The 19,958-nt window shown below is 44.4% G+C and overlaps 1 pseudogene; it reads right to left on the minus strand.

The window, feature by feature from the left end:
- Positions 1-914: 914 nt before the first annotated feature.
- Positions 915-18,902, minus strand: LOC121477612 (annotated as a pseudogene).
- Positions 18,903-19,958: the final 1,056 nt, after the last annotated feature.

Below are 19,958 nucleotides of genomic sequence, written 5' to 3' on the forward strand. Positions count from 1 at the left end.
AATTAGTGTGAAGGTCTTAAGATTTAGAAAACTGAAGTTGGCCCTGTGGGTTGTTTTCGTGAACAGCCTGGTGTTTGGGACCCTTTTTTCCTCAAACAAGCAAGTCCGTATTAAACCAGGAATTTGGAGGCAAAACCCAACAGGACGTGAACTGTTTCCGCGGAGATGCCGCGGAGCGAGGCGGGCAGCGGGCCTGGGGGTGCGGGGGGGTGCGGGGGGGTGCGGGGCCTCCCAGGGAGCGGGCCGAGCTCACCCCGCGGCCAGCCGCGCTCCAGGGCCCACTGAAGCCGAGCCTGGGGCAGCGCGCCACGGAGGCGCCACCCCCTGCCCGTCTTGCAACAACTCCCCAGTGGTGGCACCAGAGCCCCTGGGATCCGCCGGAGCCCCTAGGATCTACTGGAGCCCCTAAGATCCGCCGGAGCCCCTAGGAGCCACTGAAGCCCCTGGGATCCACTGGAGCCCCTAGGATCCGCCGGAGCCCCTGGGATCCACTGAAGTCCCTGGGATCCACTGGAGCCCCTAGGATCTACTGGAGCCCCTAGGATCCGCCGGAGCCCCTAGGATCCACTGAAGCCCCTAGGATCCGCCGGAGCCCCTGGGATCCACTGAAGCCCCTGGGATCCACTGGAGCCCCTAGGATCCACTGGAGCCCCTAGGATCCGCCGGAGCCCCTAGGATCCACTGAAGCCCCTAGGATCCGCCGGAGCCCCTGGGATCCACTGAAGCCCCTGGGATCCACTGGAGCCCCTAGGATCCGCCGGAGCCCCTGGGATCCACTGAAGTCCCTGGGATCCACTGGAGCCCTAGGATTCCCCGGAGCCCCTGGCTCCTCCTCCCCCGAGCCCTTGGCTCCCTGAGCCCTTCTCCGCGGGGCTGCCGCGGCTCGCCGCCTCCCTGGAGCCCGCAGGTTTTGCTCAGGGAGGCGGTGTGCGGAGCCCAGGCAGCTCGTGCTCCCAGAGGCCCTTGCGGGGCAGCCGCACGACTTGACTCTGGCCCTGGGGCCGCAGGAGGAGGTCGCCCGGCGCGCCCGGAGACTCCCAGGACTGTTGCCGCCCCAGCCCTGCTGCTTCCTTCCGGCTGGGAGGTGGCTGCAAAGTCCGAGGGGGAGCAGCCGGAGCAGCAGGTCTTTGACCCCAGGGCGACACACCAGAGAGAAGGGGGAGCACCCCCCCCCCCCCCGCCCCCAGCTGCCTAGCTCCAGGCTCCGGATGCCAGGAGGAGAACTCCTTAGGCGGGTTAGGCACCCTCGCTCAGGGGGTGTCACGGGCAGTTGCACACAGTCCCAGGGGACACAGATTCTTTCCCAAGAATAAGCCTCAAAAATCAGCCCTGATTAATAGCCTACCTGATGCGGGGTATTAACGGCAGAAAGAGGATGGAGTTTGGGATGAGACAACCCAAGGGTGAGAATGTGAATTTAAGCTCTTCCTTTTTCTTTTTTGCTAACGACTTTGGGCAGATTTGTGAAATTAGAATCTGTATGGTATAATTGGAAGTTGTCATAAAAACACAAGGCACAGGGCCTGGCATATGGTGAGTGATTAATAAATGATCATTGAGATAATTCCTGTCTAATAGTTTTTAGCCTCCACCAGATGGATACCTGGCCTGGAGAGATTCAGAATCACATATCTGCTTTCCAGTTTCACCCCGCAGGCTTTTTTTTTTTTTTTTTTTCCTATTCAAATCTTAGATGCTTTGTAACAGAAAAGTCAATCTTTAAGTAAAAACTGTCGTTTGTCTGGTATCTTGTTTCCTCAATTTCTGGACTATATCTGCTGTCCCAAAAGTTGTTTCTGAAAAAGGAATGGAGAGGTGCCTGGCTGCCTCACCCCATAGAGCCTGCCCCTCTTTTTAAATTTTTTTTAATTTATTTATGATAGTCACAGAGAGAGAGAGAGAGAGAGAGAGGCAGAGACACAGGCAGAGGGAGAAGCAGGCTCCATGCACCGGGAGCCTGATGTGGGATTCGATCCCGGGTCTCCAGGATCGCACCCTGGGCCAAAGGCAAGCGCCAAACCACTGCGCCACCCAGGGATCCCCGAGCCTGCCCCTCTTGATCTCCCAGTCATGATTCGAACCGCTGGTTGGGTGTACAGTTGACTTAAAATAAATAAAATATTTTAACAATGAAAGAATAGAAAGAAACACATGCTTTGTCGTGACTAGTCATGAATTATTGGCACCCTAGTTTGACAAATACAGGTGCATATTTCTGTTTGACTCTTTTTTTTTTTAAATAAGAAACTCTAATTTTAATGCTTCTAGGTTTGCACTTTTAATTACCAAACAGAATGTTTTAATGCTCTCAAAACATGCTTTTGTTGAAACTACATCATATTCCTCTTTGCCGAGATTAAATAGCATTAAAAATAAGTATTATTCACTTAGATTTTTAATTAAAAAATACATTCTTTCAACAATTGCAGTTTTTTAAATTTAAATTTTAGGTAATTAGCATACAATGCAGTACTAGTTTCTGGAGTAGAATTTAGTGATTCATCACTTACATACAACACCCAGTGCTCACCATAAAAAGTGCCTTCCTTAATTGTTTTCTGTTTCTTTCTTTTATTTTTATTTGGAGGAGGGGGGCCAGGGGAGAGGGAGAGGAGAGTCTTAAGCAGGCTCCACACCCACATACGGCCTGACGCAGGGCTCGATCTCATAACCCTCAGACTGTGACCTGAAGTAAAATCAAGATTTGGATACTTTTGCTTCTCCATCTGCCTGTGTCTCTGCCTCTCTCTCTGTGTTTCTCATGAATAAATAAATTAAATCTTTTAAAAAAGAGAGAGAGAATCAGACACTTAGCTGACTGATCCACCCCACATGCCCCTGTAGCTTTTAAGTTAAAAAAAAATTACCATAGTTTAACCTGCCTTCTATTACTAGACATTTAGGTTATTTTGGTTTCTCTCCGTTACAAACATTGCCTGGAACACCTTTGTCCCTTACACTTCGGCCCATTCCTGTAAGCTGACCATGTCTCCCCATTCCCCTGCCTCCCCCCCACCCCCAACTCCAAGCCACTGTCCATCTGTTGATTGGATTATTTGCCCAGCCTCCTGAATGGCTCCCTGTATCAGCCCTTGCTCTCTTTCTTTCAATCCAACAGCTGGAATAATCATGTTAAAATGTCAGATCAGATACTACCCCTCTCTGTTCAAAATTTTCCAGTGGCTTCTCTCTCAAATTCAGAGTGAAAACCAAAGTCCCCACAATGGCCTGTAAAGCTGCTCTGTCTGCCCCCAATACCGTTACCTCTCTGAACCATATTCCACTCTACTGCAGCCACACTAGCTTCCTTGTGGCTCGTCTGGTTTTTTTTTCTTAATGTGCCGTGTACGCTTCTGCGTCAGGGCCTTTGCACTTGCCATGTCCTCTTTTCGTAAATCTCTTCTTCCAAATACTGTAACACTTCGTCTTTTATCTCCTTCAAGTCTTTATTCACGTGAGTGTGTCTCCCTTGACCACAGATTACTAAGTGCCTGATACCTCCCGTTCCCTTTCTTGCATTCTCCTTTCCCCTTAGTGCTTTTCACCTCCTATCATACTGGATCTTTGAAGCGTTTGCCTTTCTTTACTGCTTTCCCTCCAGCCTTCCTCCTCAAGATGTGAGCTCCAAGAGGGTTAGGATTTATTTATTTTTTTTTTTTGAGAGAGAGAGAGAGTAGGGATTTGTTTTGTTTATTGCAGCATCCCTAGTATCTAGCAGTTTTCAGTGTAGACGTGTTGAGTGAATGAAAGTGTTTAAATATGTAAGATAAGTTCCTAGAATAGAAGTACAATTTCTGGGTTGTGGGGATTTATGTTTAAAATTTTCATCAACACTTCCAAATTGCCCTTTCAAAAGGTTGGAACAACATTCCTACCAGCTGGGCACTGGCCTTCCCTCACTCACCCCATGGACCACGTACCTGTCTTTCTTAAATGTTATTTGACGGGCTTATCAGACAGGGTCTCAATGATAAACAACAGAATCCACCACTCTGGCTAATTTAGGCAAAAAAGAAACTTTTGAAAATGGAAGCTCAGAGAGTCTCGGGGCAGACCAGAGAGCCAAATGCACTTCTGCAGACAGGAACAATGCCAAATTGTGCCTTGATGACCGCGCCCATGAACACCCCACTGCAGGTGCCTCGGTGTCCAGATGCCCAGCTTGCCCTCCTAGACCGCCTGATGATTTACTTTGACGATATCAACCTTGCAATCCATTGTAATAATTCTTTTTTTTAATGATTTTCTTTCTTTATTCATGAGAAACACAGAAAGAGAGAAAGAGACACAGGCAGAGGGAGAAACAGGCTCCCCACTGGGAGCCTGATGTGGGACTCCATCCCAGGACCCCAGGATCACACCCTGAGCCCAAGGTAGACACTCAACCACTGAGCCACCCAGGTGCCCCACATTGGCATAATTCTTGCTATTGTTTGATGTTTAAAGGATGAATTGCTTCATCCAACGATCCATTAGGGCAGTGTCTTTCCCAATTCTTAAATTCTTTATCTTAGCCTGTCTTTCAATTGTCCAGATTTTGCAGCCAACTTTTCCCAGAAGGGTTGATGGGTGCCCTATTTTGAGTCATCCCTCCTCAGAGCTCTCCTCTCGACTCACTGCCTTCCCTTTGCCTCAGCCTTCTATGTGTTCTCAAGCCCATCTTCCAAGTTGTTGATTATTTTTTTCAGACACATCTGTACTTCTGATCACTTCTGTTGTGGTTTTCATTTCCAAAATGGTTTCAACGTCGGATTTCATTTCTTTCCTGGCTGATGCCATCTGAGAGCAGTATTTTTCTTAAAAAGCCTTCCATACGTGTCTCTCTCTTTCAGTTGTGAGGCTGTGACTTGAGTTGCACTTCCTGTGTTTGATTCCCCTCCAGATGTGAACAGCTGTATCTGGGTCTGTCTGTTGTTCAAAAACAATTTGAGGAGGGTCGGCGGAGTGAACCGGCCTGGTGGGCAGCTTCCAAGTGAAGATGCTGCCTCAGGATGCTCTCGCCAAGTTATCTGTGTGGTGCTCGTTCTGGGTGGGACGGCTCCCCTCCCGTGAGCAGGTTGCCCAAGTGGGAGGTAGCTGGACGTCCTGGACCATAGCTGGTGATTTTGGGTTTAACTGTGCTTAAAGGGCTCTGGTTGGCTTTGGTTTCCTCTCTTCATCTTACCTCCAAGCCACTTCATTAGGTTAGAACCCAGGTTTCAGAGAAAATAAAAATGACTTGGGAATTCAGTTTTAGCACCAGCTCCACTTTCCTCTTGGTCTGTCCACTGTTCTGTTGCTGTTGGTGAACGTTCACAGAGAAGTAAGCATAGTTATAAATGCTTTACAGGTATTACCTGACTGAATCCTTACAACCGCTCTTGATGTTACGGTCCGCATTTTACAGGGGAGAAACTGAGGCTCTTGCTCAAGCCACACGATGTAAAGAACAGAACCAGGGTTTGAGTTACCAGAGCCACTGCACATCACCACACTTGTTGTAAATGAAGAACCTCTCAGGAACCACTAACCTGCTTTCTACACTTGCAATAGCCTTACTCAACATCCAAAGAGCCACATTTCTTCATAGCCTGGGTTGTGGAGGTTGTAGTTATTTCCTTGCTTTTAGATGGACTTGTCTACATTTTTTTTTTATTGTTGTATTTTTCTCTTGTTCATCTCAGTAGATTTCCTGGAGAAGCCGAGCAGTGACATAATATACTTCAACTCTCGCCAGAAACCTTTAGGAGCATTATTTTCAGGTAAGTGACAAAGTCGCTGTTGAGTCCATTGCCCTGGGATCTTTAGGGCTAGTCTGCCCAATAGAGTAGCCGCTAGTACATATGGCTGTTGAGCCCTTAAAACATCAGTGGCTCAATCTGAGATATGCTGTAACTTCAAAATATACACTGCATAATGAAAAGCAGGTAAAATATTTTAATAATGATTTTTGTATATTGATACCATATCAGAATGATGATATTTTATATACATTAGGTTAGATTAAATAGGAAATTATAATTAATTTCATATGTTTCTTCTCCTTACTTTTTACAATGTGGCCACGAGAATATGTAAAGTGGTATCTGTGGCTCATGTTAGTGCTGCTCTAGGGGATACCTTTCATGAAGCAATGGTTTAGGCAAGACAGGGAGGCAAGATGGATCCATAAACAAATGACTTAATTACATTGGTGGTGAACATGCCGGAGGGGAAGAACCAGAGGCAGAGGTTATATGTTCAAGACCCTTGACAGACCCACCAAATTCCCTTGTCCACAATCAAAACTTTGCCCACATGGAGCATTATTGTCTGCTTGTGCAAATGCCCCCAACCATCCATGCCAGTCCTCCCGTCTTTCCTGTGCTCAAAACCACACAACTTATTCCTCTTTCTTGTTCCTGTTTCCCCAAGCATCTTGCTGACAAAGTCATGTTTATATACGTTATTGCTTCCAAACATTCTACATTTTACCAATAGAATAGAGCACTCAAAATACTCCCAAACGTGTTTGCCGCAAGACAAAACAAGAGAGGTAGAAGTCGATGGCAATATAAATGAAACAGATTGGCTGTGAGTTGATGATCATTGTTGAAGTAGGGTGATGGGCACAAGGGGGTTTATTATACTATTTGGACTACTTTTGTATATGATGGAGATTTTTCCTTAATAAAAAAATTGAAAACAGATTCCCAAATATTCATAATTAATATAAAACCATTTTTCATGGTTCAGAGCGCACACATGTAATTTAGCCCAACAATTTCTCCCTTTTAAAACATAATAAATTTCCTTTTGATCAGAACCCATCTGTAGGAACTAAGCAGACAAGATCCACTGCACAATGAAGGAAACAAGCAGAGCTTTCAATTTGGCTGAGGAGACAGGCTAAGTTCACAGCAGGCAGTTTCTTTACAATTTGATAATTTCTAATTTATATTTCTTTAAAGAAAGATTTGGTTCAAAGTCCACATTCAGTGATTAGAGCGTTGGGCCCACAGAAACCCTATCTTATCAGTAACAGGTTTTTCAACAGCTGCTGTTTTCCTATGAAAGTGTATACACATAGCTCAGAAACCGGGACACCAAGTAGCAAGCACTGATGAAAGTGTCCTTTATTTTATTTTTTTCTTGTAGCAGTACTCCAAGATTACTTGTCAGCCCCAGCAAAGAGTGTCAGGGTCAGTTGGACGCCCCGGTTTCAAATCCTGGGAGACTTAAAGTTATCTCAGCTTTTAATGTCTCTTTAGTTAAAAAAAAAAAAAAAAAGGCAAAATGAGATTAAAGAATATCTCAAAGGGTGTTATAAGGATTAAATGACATCATGTGTGAAATACGCTTTTTGCCATACCTGGACCAAACGAAGGACCCAGTAAATGTCAGCTATTATTTGTATAACAATTTATGTTTATTCTTGGTTGTTTGACACTTTTTACAGATGCTCTAGCTAATTAAATGTGCTGACTCATATACATAAAACATGAGAAATTACCAATTTTCAAATAGTTAAATGACTGTCTTTTCTACTAGATTCACTCCTTGAGGGCAGGATCCGTGTATCATTTATCTTTGAATCCTTAGTGTTTAGCATAACACAGCTCATAATCTTTTTTAAAAGTCATATTGGATGTAACATATAACACACATACACACTGGATATTAAAGGCCTAAGCATTGTTCTTGTGGTTATTCAAGGTTTAGGACCTTGGTCTCTAAGCAATTTATAACATGAAATGCATTGGCTTTTGTGTTTACCCTTCTCGGGCACCTCATTCAACGAATGCTTAAGTGCCCCTTATAATGAAGTTATTGAATTGCACGCTGGGTCCCTCATTGGGGAATAGGACAGACACAGTTGTTAGGCCCACGGAGTTGACTTCTAAGAAGAGAGACAACTTTGCATGACTGCTTACAAAATTCTGTATGTACAATTGGAGGAGAAAGCAGCACAGGGTAGTGATAGCACAGACATGGGGCACCGAGCCCCAGCATTGGGGCCTCTGAGAGTGATGTGCAGGGTGAGGGCAGAAGCAGCAACAGCTGAAGCTATGCCACCAGGGCAAGAGAAGGGAAAGGACAGATTTTCTGGGTTCTTGGACCTAGCTCAACCCCAAGGCCTCTGGATCACGAGGAGACAAGAGAAAATGTTGGAGGAACGGAGAGAGGGCTGGTTTGGCTGGGTCTGGGAAGGGCGAATAGTTGGAGAAGTCAACAGGGATCATCAGATCATGAAGGAACTGGAATTTTATTCTGAATGCCTGAAAATATCCCTCCAAAAAGCTATGATGTCTGGATTTGCTTTAAATAAGTGGGGGGTGGAGAGCATTGAACACACCAGTGGGTGGTGTGTACGTGAAACAAAATTGGCCATTCATTGGTCATTGTTAAAGCTGCATGCCAGGTCCGTGATACTCTTTGTTTTGGGGAATATTTGAATTTTTCCATGATTAAAAAGAGAAAAAAAAATCCCTCCAGCTACAACGAACAGAAAGGATTGTAGAGGAGTAAGAACAGACATGAGGAGAACTGACTTTGCTATAGACCAGGTGAAGAAGGTAGATAACTGAGGTGATAGTGGTAGGAGTTGAAGGAAGTGGAATCTTTATTCTAGGGGTAATTGAGAACTTGAACAGATAGAATTTGGGGGTTATTAGATGTGAGGAAGAGGAAGAGGGAGACATCACCAGTGAGTCCTCGTTGTCTGGCTTGAACTGGCAGGTGGAGAAGCTCTCTTGAGGATGAGTGACCTGCAAAGGGGCGACTCTGGCAGAGTCTTACTACTTCCTCCCAGTAGTTCTAGCTACCACGTCCAGGTTTATTGTAATTCAGCAAACATTTGTTGCATTCTTATCAAGTGCTGGGCAACTATTTTGGGAGATACGGAGCTGGCTAAAGAGAAAGATGCAGTTATAACTGCAGTGAGGTACCATTAACTGACTGTCTGTGATAGAACATTTACCCATAATTCTCACAGCTTCCCTGTAAAGTAGATATTACTAGGCCCATTTGATCGATGAGGAAATTGGGGTTCAGAGAGGTTACGTAACTTGTTCAAAGTCACACAGCTGGTGCTGAAATGGAAGTCAAGTCAGCTCTTTTGGCTCCAAAATCTGTGGTCTTTTCACTACTTACTACTGCCTCACGGGAGTGCCGAAAGGCAGGTGAAGGTGTCAGAAGATTCTATACATTTCTCATATCTGTACTAAGACTAAATACCACAGTTTTATGATCCAAAGGGATTCTAATGCTAATCTGCTGTCTGGAAATTAATGTATGAAAATTCTGAGACAGGTCAAGCCAGTTCCTCACTTCCATCATGAAGAGCCACATTTATCCCTTAATCGAGTTAAACTGTCTTTTCCCAAATGATATCTTTAGCTCTTTGAATCAAATTATTGGAATAATGTTCTAGAGTTTTATGTGTTTCTTCTCTGGAGGACAGAACCATTATTGTTCCAAGATGAGCATCAGTCAAGATATACAGCACTTTCTCTTCTCTGCTGTAACCCCAGTGATTATAGAAAATGACTATTTTGTCAAATATTTGTATGCTTGCATTTATTTATATTTGAAATCTAGACAATTATTTAGAGAGTAAAATATACCCAAATGTTAAATTCCTTTCAGTGACATAAAAATGAAATGTGAGGGCTTTTTTCCCTTTAACTTTTTTTTTTTTTTTAATTTTGGACCATTTTAAACATGTAAAAAATAGGATGGTGTAACGAACCCCCATGTTCCCACCACCCAACTTCAGCAATTCTTAGCTCAGGCTTGTTTCATCTCTACCCACCCACTTCCACCCACGTTTTGTTCAGAAGCAAATCCCAGACTTTGTATCATTTCATCCGTAAATATCCATAAGTATGTATTTCTAAAGAGATAAGGGCTCTTTGGGGGCTGAATATTTTGTCAAGCATTTCCTGAGACTGGTTGGTGGGACATTTGCCAATAGCTCGCATGCGTCTGGAAAGCTGGCCCTGGCAGTGTGTTCACCTCTCCCTTCCAGTCCAACCAACCAGGTGCCTGGCCTCACATTTCTGTAAAGAGAGGGAAAAACCTCATGAAACAGAGTCTGTTGGTGACAGTTGACAGAACCAGAGAGTGGAAAGCTCCAAGGGCAGGGCTGGGCCTGCTGGAGCCCCGCAGAAGGGTGGCTAGGATGAGACAACAGGACATCAGGGGGGTGATGACGGGGCAGCCACTATGGCAGAATGGTTTTGGCAGCATAGTAAGAAGGGATGGATATAGAGCATGGGTGGCCCCTGAGCATCGGGAGGGGGGTACAGAGCACCTAGGGTCACATTGTGACCACTGGGGAGCATCTATGAGCTACCTGGGGACTCCTTAAACAAGAAGGAGGGACTCAGGAGTTGGGCTCCAGGTAATTTTGGTGACTGGGCTGCAGCAGATTGCTTTGTTCGTCCCTATTGGCACCATTGTTAGGATTCTAGTCCTAGACTGAGGAAGAGGGTGAGGGGGCTTCAAAAGCCAAGCATGAAACGTTTTGTAGTGGGGCTAAATTGTCATGTCAGAAGTCTGTGTGGCTCTGAGCTTTTGGCTACTGAGGTGGTTGGTGTAGTTTTGAATGCTAGTTGTTGTTTTCTAAATCAGAGGCCTGTCTGTGCTCTCCCATCACATGGGGGAGAAGGTGACTTCAAAACACCAAATTCTTCAACATGGGGCATGTCATAAGCCACCTTGTTTTCCACCCAGATTCTAGAAGGTGATTATTCTGTGTTTTTCCTCCTAAAAGATGGGAGAGTTACTATTTCAGAGCAAGAGACCCGGCTCTTTCAATCCCCGGGCTCTGCAAAGTGGAAAATAAACAGTGTGGCTTGAGGCAGCACAATTGCAATCCCAGCCCTCTGGGATGTTTGCATTTGCTGGCAGCAGCCCCCCCCCCCCCCCAAGGAATCCTCTCTGACTTGCAAGAAACCACTTTCCTTTCGATCTGAGCTGCTCTCCAAACAGCAGCACTAAAGGGGCAAACGCAGGCCAACTACGTCAGGAATCCTGCAGCTAGGAGGCGATTGGAGTGTGGATCCTGTCCTTCTGGAGAAGGTCTCAGAGTAATGCTCTCAGGCCTCCACCTGAGTTGGGCAGCACGCCCTGGGCATCTTCAATCATTTCTTTGTGAATCGGGCGCTTGCTCTGTGCTCAGGACTGTGTTAGATGCTTTGGGTAGACGTTTAATGCAAAAGTATTGGCATAGGAGTTGGGATACCTGGGTTCCTTCCCTCTGGCTCCCCCTCACCTCCCATGGGCTAGCAGCAGGACCTTTGTAAAGCCATTTAACCTGCTTGTGCAGATGTCCCCTCATCTGTAAAGTGAGAGGAACAGACTCTGTACCTTTGAATTTCTCTAGTTCTAAAATCTAGATTCTAAGGAACGGAGAAATCGTAACTAGATATGTTACTTGGATATCTACTAAGTGCAAGATACAGTGAAAATATTAAGATTTCCTCAATTCTTTGTTCAAAACGTTAGGGAATATTGTTTTTGAGGTTGTAACATAAAAGGAACTTCCAGATTATGTGACTTGATTAACAAAATGTTCTCCCAGAAGAGACTCGACTAGGAGTTAGGTGCTGTGTCATTCTAGCACCGCCGCTATGGTGAAGTCCAGGGCTGCAGGTCTCCGCAGCCATCCTGCCCATGTCTTGGAAGTTGTATCTCATGGATGATTCAGTCTTGAATCTCTGATTCATTTTTAAAAGGCAATAACCAACTCAAATTGAGTTAAGCAAGAAGGTGAAATACTTTGGCACATGACATGGAAATGTCAAGAGATTGGCAGGGTTTGGCATCGTTTGATCCAGGAATTCAATGATGTCCTGGTTCTTGGCTTCGCTCCATTTCCCTTGTCTGCTCTTCTCTGTGTTGGCTTCATTCTCAGGCTCCATATGGTGGCAAGACAGATGCCAGGAGTTCCAGGCCATCAGCCTATCTGGACTGATAGCTGCCACACAGGTCCTGGAATTCACTCTGATTAGACTGACTTGGGGATGACTTAAAATAAGGAGTGACATTTGAGTTGGAATTTAGTGTCAGAACTTGTGAATTGTTGGTGGGATGGAGAAAATAGCCTAGGCAAAGGCAGAAAGATATATGAGAGCTTGGTGTGTTTGGGGAAAGCTAAAATTCCAGTTTCTCAGGAGCATGTGTGGTGGTCACTGAGAGAAGTGAGCAGTGGCATGCCCAGTCTTTTATCTAAAGTTTTAGACAGCTCTTTACTCAATCTTCATGGTTTTGGCAAAAATCTTTCCTTCTAATCTACCTACTTCATTTGAATTCTTTTTATAAGTTGAAAATGTCACCAAATAAACCACAAAAGCTTGATTGACATAGGTTCCCACCCCAAGAGTTACCAAGTTATATTAAGTTCTTAAGAAAAGACTTTATCAAGATAAAAAGCTTCTGCACAGCAAAAGAAACAGTCAACAAAACTAGGAGACAACCTACAGAATGGGGGAAAATATTGGCAAATGACCTATCAGATAAAGGTATCCAAGATCTATAAAGAACTTATTAAACTCAACAGCAAAGAAACAAACAATCCAATCCTGAAATGGGCAAAGACATGAACAGAAATGTCACCAAAGAAGACATAGACATGGCCAACAAGCACATGAGAAAATGCTCCACATCACTGGCCATCAGGGAAATAAAAATCAAAACCACAATGAGATCCCACCACACACCAGTGAGAATGGGGAAAATTGGCAAGACAGGAAACCACAGATGCTGGAGAGGATGTGGAGAAAGGGGAACCCTCCTGCACTGTTGGTGGGAATGTGAACTGGTGCAGCCACTCTGGAAAACTGTGTGGAGGTTCCTCAAAGAGTTAAAAATAGACCTGCCCTACGACCCAGCAATTGCACTGCTGGGGATTTACCCCAAAGATACAGATGCAGTGAAACGCCAGGACACCTGCCCCCCAATGTTTCTAGCAGCAATGTCCACAGTAGCCCGACTGGAAGGAGCCTCAGTGTCCATCGAAAGATGGTGGATAAAGAAGCTGTGGTCTATGTATACAGTGGAATATTCCTCAGCCATCAGAAACGACAAATACCCACCATTTGCTTCAACGTGGATGGAACTGGAAGGTATGATGCTGAGTAAAGTAAGTCAATTGGAGATGGACAATCATCATATGGTTTCACTCATATGGGGAATATAAAAAATAGTGAAAAGGATCATAGGGGAAAGGAGAGAAAATGAGTGGAAATAACAGTGAGGGTGACAGAACACGAGAGACTCCTAACTTTAGGAAACAAACAAGGGGTAGTGGAAGGGGAGGTGGGCGGGGGGTGGGGGTGACTGGGTGATGGTCACTGAGGGGGGCACTTGACGGGATGAGCACTGGGTGTTATGCTATACATTGGCAAATCGAACTCCAATAAAAAAAAATACAAAAAAAGAAAGAAAGAAAGAAAGAAAGAAAGAAAGAAAGAAAGAAAGAAAGAAAGAAAGAAAGAAAGAAAGAAAAGTAGCCAATGAGATCATTGGTTTCCAGGCCAAAGCCTTGGTTCTTTCAGAAAGGATGAATGTCACTGGAAGTTTTGAGCTGGTTGGAAGAGGGTGAACATAGAACCTGGGAGTGATGTTTGCATTTTATTTTACTTATTTATTATTTATTTATTTATTTATTTATTTATTTATTTATTTATTTTTAAAGATTTTTATTTATTCATGAAAGACAGACAGAGAGAAAGAGAGAGAGGCAGAGACCCAGGCAGAGGGAGAAGCAGGCTCCATGCAGGGAGCCCAATGTGGGACTTGATCCCAAGTCTCCAGGACCACGCCCTGAGCCTAAGGCAGGGCTAAACCACTGAGCCACCTGGGCTGCCCGATGTTTTTGCATTTTAAACCTAGCAAGGGACTGATTGTTTGTCTTGACTGGCCCTCCTGGAAGCAGGCTCTGAGACTAGGATTTGAGTGCATGTAGTTTATTGGGCAGTGATAGCAAACATCAGCTGGGGAGTAGGAAAGTACAGGTGGGAAGGAGTAGGAAAGGAGGTGTTATGGATTGAACTGAATTTCTAACTCCCAGTACCTCAAAATGTGACATTATTTAGGAACAGGATATTACACATAAGATTATGTAACATTAAGCTAGGATGGGGTCATCTGAAGTAGGATGGCCCCTAATCTGACATGATTGATGTTTTTGTTAAAACGGGAAATTTGAACACAAACACACGCGGTGGTAGAAACCCACATGAACATGAAGGCGGAGATCAGAGGGATGCTTCTGTAAGCCAAGGAATGTCAAAGATTGCAAACAAATCACCAGAAGGCAGCTTACAGGAATGGAATAGATTTTTTTTTTTCTCTCTGTTTCGATGAAATCAAGATGGCCCACATCTTGACCTGGACTTTTAGCCTCTGGAGCTGTGAGACAATAAAGTTCTGTTGTTGACGACCCTCGGGTCTATGCGACTTTGTTCTGACAGTCCCAGCAAACTAATATGGAACAGAAGGTACTGGTAAAGGATATGCTATCAAGCAAGTTACCAACATGCCCTAATGGGTCTTAATCTCAAATAGACAACTCTGCAGACAATGTGGAATGTGCGCCCCAAAACTGTCCTGCCAGACTCAACAATGAAAAGGCAACTCAATTTAAAAATGGGCAAGGATAGAAATTTTCCAAAGCATATATGTAAATGGCCAAGAAGTACAAGAAAAGATGTTTAGCATCCATCTTTGTTTGTTTGAGCTGCCACAACAGCATACCATAGACTGGGGGGCTGAAGCAACAAACATTTATTTTTCTCAGTCTAGAGGTTGGAAGTCCAACATCAGGATGCTGGCATGGTCAGGTTCTTGCAGAAGGCCCCCTTCCTGGCTTCAGATGCCTGTCTTCTCATTATATCCTCATACAGAGGAGAGAGACAGGGCTGGCTCTCTTCCTCTTCTAAGGAGGACACTAATCCCATCATGAAGCTCCACCCCCATGAGCTAATTACCTCGCAACATCCCTACCTCCAAATACCATCATATTAGGGCTTTGACATCTGAATTTTGGGGAACACAAACATTCAGTCTATAGCAACATCATGAATAGTCAGAGAATAGTGGCTAGTAATAAAAAAGATGGACAATCACAGAGGTTAATGAGGATGTAGAGAAGTAGGAACCCTCAATCATTGCTGGTGAGATTGTGGTGCAGCCATTTTGGAACACAGTTTTCCAATTTAAAAAAATCACTAAACATAGAGTTATCATATAACCCAGCAATTCCACTCCAAGGTATATACTCAAGAGAACTGAATATATCTATATATCCGTGCAAAAACTTGTACATGGATGCTCATAGCAGCAAAATGAAACAGAAACAATGCAAATACCCATCAGTTGATGAACGCAGAGACAAAATGTGATCTAACCACAAAATGGAAAATTATTCAGCAATAAAAAAAGAATGAAGTACTGATACATGCTACAACACGAGTGGATCTTGAACACATGTTAGGTGAAAGGAGACAGCTGCGGAAGGCCCCATATTGTATGATTCCATTTATTTGAAATTCCTAGAAAGACAAATCCGTAGAAAGAAAAAGTGGATTAGTGACTGTGAGGGGCTGGAGGGAGGGTGGATGCAGAGTGGCTTCTAATAGGTAGAAGGTAGGGTTTCTTTTTAGTGGGATGAGAGTGTTCTGGAATTAGATGGTAGCGATGGTTGCACAGCTGCGTGAACATATAGAAACCACTAAGCTGCACACTTGAAAGTGTGAGTTTTATGGCATATGAATTTTTTCTTGATTAAAAAGAGAGTGTGGGGGGCGTCTGGGTGGCTCAGTAGTTGGGCGTCTGCCTTGAGCTCAGGTCATGATCCCAGGGTCCTGGTATCGAGTCCCGAATCGGGCTTCCTGCATGGAGCCTGCTTCTCCTTCTGCCTATGTCTCTGCCTCTCTCTGTGTGTCTGTCATGAGTAAATAAATACAATCTTTAAAAAGAGAGAGAGAGAGAATCTTTAACAAAACTATCCTGCCTGAAGGATGAGGGAACTGGAATAGTTATTCACCAGCCCCCAACAGTCATTGGTTGAAAGCTGCTCCTGAGTTGTAGGAATTCTCTAGAACTTGTGACCAGCTTAATACGTGGAGTCCAGGACTCAGAGAGAGCCTTTGCAAATGCTGGGACTTGGAAGTTAGGGATAGATATTTTCAGGAACCCTCCATTTCCAAAGTGTGAAAAATTCAGCATGGCCCCATGGGCAAAGGCTGCTTGCCTTCCAGGGTTATACAGTATCGACTTCTTACTGCTCTGGGCTCCTACGAGTCAGAGGACTCCCTCAACTTGCAAGATGAAGTTTTCCATGAAGTGCTTATGACTTGCTTTGTTTGGGGACCATCCACAGTCCTTTTAGCTGCAGACAACGGAAATGAACCTGGCTAGGCTGGCTGTCATGAGAAAGATGGACAGTGGCACATGTGAGGGCAGATGTGGCAAAGCCCAGGCCTCACTTCCTGCCAAGCGAAGAAAAGGAACTTGGAGGCAAAATCTGTGTGGCCCTACGACTCACTGGAAAAGCTGGAGCTCAAACAGCTGGCTGGTTCCCAGGCAAGCACCTTCGGCAGTGCAAGCTTGAAGTGGGGGAGGTCTCACACAGTGATTTCTAGGCGAAGGAAGGCCGGATTAGGGGGACCCTTGAGCCCGGGGATACCTGAATCCAAAGTCTCGCACCCTCCCCTCTGCAAGTGTGCAATTTCCTGAAAGTATAATGGGCACAGGATGGTGGAAAGGTAACTGTGAATGCCAATGCCACCAGGGACGTGGACAGCGTCCCTACGTGCCAGGTGCAATTTATTTATTAACTTGTTTTTTTTTCAGTTACTATTATTATTATTTTCTAAGTAGGCTCCGTGCCCAACCTGGGGCTTGAACTCAGAACCCTGAGCTTGAGAGTCACATGCTCTACTGACTGAGCCAGGCCTGGCGCCCTTGGATACAATTATTTATTTATTTATTTAGTTAGTTAGTTAGTTTAGTTAGTTAGTTAGTTAGTTAGTTAGTTAGTTATTTGAGAGAGGCAGAGATAGGCAGAGGGAGAGGCAGGCTCCCTGCAGGGAGCCCGATGCAGAACTCGATCCTGGGATCCCGGGGATCACGACCTGTGCCAAAGGCAGACGCTCAACCACTGAGCCACCGGGTGCCCCCCTGGATGCAATTTAAATCATAGTATTAGTAAATGCTGCCACAATCTGCAATCATATCTGTGTCTCAAACAACTAATTGCTGAAGTTGCCAGGCAATTATATTTGCCAGATGCAAATTGCCCACGGTGAGTGGATAAATGATTTACCCTCCAGGGACAATCTCCTCAAAGCTTTCACCTTTCCTTGGTTTTGTGCAAACCTCCAGCTTGGGTTTTCTGGGTCTTATTCCATCTGCCTTGTTTCTAAAGCCTTTCCTTCATCCCTTTTCTCACCACACGGCTTCTATGTGTCACCAAACCCTCATTTCATCATCTTTGTCAAGGGCCTTTAAATGCTAAACTGCTCTGGAACAGCAGCTCTCACGTTTTTTTTTTTTTTTTTTTTTTTTTTTTGGTCTCAGGATTCCTTAAATAACCTTAAAACTGATTGAAGTTGCTAAAAAAGCTTCTGTTTCTGTGGATCATTCACCGCAGGGAAAATTTTAAAAGTGGAAATTTAAAAAGTATTTATTCATTAATTTTAAAACAGCCATGAAAGAGATTACAGGTTAATTTAAATCACATAAATTCTAAAAAAATATTGGTACTATTTTAAACAGATCTCTTGAATGTCTGGCTTAAGAGAAGAAAGGTGGACTCTCCTATCCACCTGTGCATTTATTCTCCGCCGTGTCACACTGGAAAAGCCCACTGTGCACTTTGAGAAGGTGGGCAAGAGAGGCAGGAACATATTAGCATTAGGATGAAAATAATTAGAAAAAAAAAAAAGAAAATAATTAGAACCTGCAGACCCCCTGGAAGGGGACAGCCATCGGTCCCCAGACTGAGGGTTGAGGACTGCTGCCATTTTTGGTGTTCTTCATTCTTTGCCTGGATCCATTTTTCCATCTGGCACCATTTCCCTCCAACGTGAATGACTTCCTTTGGCTTTTCGTGCAATGTGGGTCTGTAAGGAATTCTTTCAGCTTCTGTGTGTTTGAAGGAGAATGTTGTTTTGGCTCTTGAAAGCTCTGTAATTTCATATTTCTCTTCCTCCGCGTGGAAGATCCCCCCTTCCTGGTGTCTGGGTTTATGCGGCTTCTCCCTCTGGGAGTAAGCATCAGTGAGATGTTTTGGGATTTTCACACTGCTGACATCAATTTTGGTGGAAGTGGCAATGACAAATTTCTGGTGTGTTCTATGCAGAGGAACTTGACTGAGGGTCAGAGCTCTGGTCACGGGTAACAAGCCATTGCTCCCTTACTTCAGGAAAACCACCCTCTTGCCTCTGTGGTCCCCAGTGAAGATGATCAAAATGGTCCCAGGGGTGAGGCTACCTCGTAGTTTTCTCACGTACTGACTGACTGAAAGGGGTTTTTGTTGTTGTTTTGCCATTTCTCGACAGCTTTTGAGGCACATCTTCACTAGGATGATGCCCTAGGCATTTTGTGAAGTTTAACCACTTGGGTACCACCATTCTCATCACTGCCAAGTGCTATTGTACCAGTAGCAAGAGCCTTCTCCTTCTTTTTCTTTTCAACCCTGGATTTAGCTGCTGAATACTTCCTCTTGTCAATGGCCTTTCTGGAATGCGCAGCCAACTGGGGATAGCTGCCAATTCCTCCCACTAGGACAGGGGTCGGCTGCAGTGGGGCTGCCCCTTCCTTGGCATTTTAGGCTTGAGGTTACACTTCTTGACCTTGCCAGCAGCAGCAGCAGTCTTGGCTTCAGATTTCTTCTCCCTGGTGTCTGGCTTCTCAGCTTTTTCACCTGCCATCTTGCAAAATGGGAAAAGAGTGAAACCTTTTTCTTTTTCTAATGTAAACATTTAGTGCTATAAATTTCTTTATAAGCACTGCTTTGGCTATACACCCCAAATTATTCTGGTATGTTTTATCTATATCTATCTATTACCTTTATTTTCTTTTGGCTGGTTTGCTTATTTATTTTATTTATTTATTGGCTCCACACCCAGCATGGAGCTAAAAGTCGGGCTTGAACTCATGATCCTGAGATGAAGATCTGAACCGAGATCAAGAGCGGGATGCTTGACCAACTGAGCTACCCATGACCCAAGCTCAACTAGAAAGATGCCCCCACCCAGGACCTTGACTCTTGAAAGAATGATGCAAACAGGGCAGTCAGATCACTCAAGCGGAGGTGTGGTGGGAGGAGTCCATGGCACTGAAGACCTGAGCAGCCCGTTCAGGTGGCTGGGTTCTAGGCTGCCAGATATTTCTTGGTTCCTTCTTCTTTTCGGAGCATATTTTTCCAGTCTTCCCTTCAATCTTGGGAGCCATTTGCATCCTCCCCCATAAATCCTATTTCTGTGTCTTCTAGCCAAAGTTGGCTTTAATTCTTTGCCACCAGGAACTCTGAGAGATACAGAGATCTCAGCAGCAGTAATTTCATAAGAATGTTGGGTATAGAAACCAGCTTTGCAGTGGGTTAAACTGGAGTGAAGAATAAGAACTGTTAAAAAGGACAAGGAGTGAAAGGAGGGATAGAGATACTCGAGAGGAAAGTAAATTGTACAGAAGTTAGTTGTTGGAAAGGGAGGGTCTGAGCACATTTGGAGGCTAAAGGGCAGAAACCGGTGGGAGAAGCCACTGGAATAAATGCTTCCTCTACCTTGACATTTAAGGTTTCCTGGCTGTGTCAGTTGATAGAGCATGTGACTCTTGATCTCAGGGTTGAAAGTTCAATTGCCATGTTGGGTATAGAGTCGGCTTAAAAATAAAGTCTTGTTTGCTTAAAAATAAAATCTTAAAGAGTTTTTTTGCTTTTAAATAGTTTACTTAAAAATAAAGTCTTTTATTATTATTTTTTAATT

This window comes from Vulpes lagopus, chromosome 17 (assembly GCF_018345385.1).
Source record: "Vulpes lagopus strain Blue_001 chromosome 17, ASM1834538v1, whole genome shotgun sequence".
NCBI classification, from domain to species: Eukaryota; Metazoa; Chordata; class Mammalia; order Carnivora; family Canidae; genus Vulpes; species Vulpes lagopus.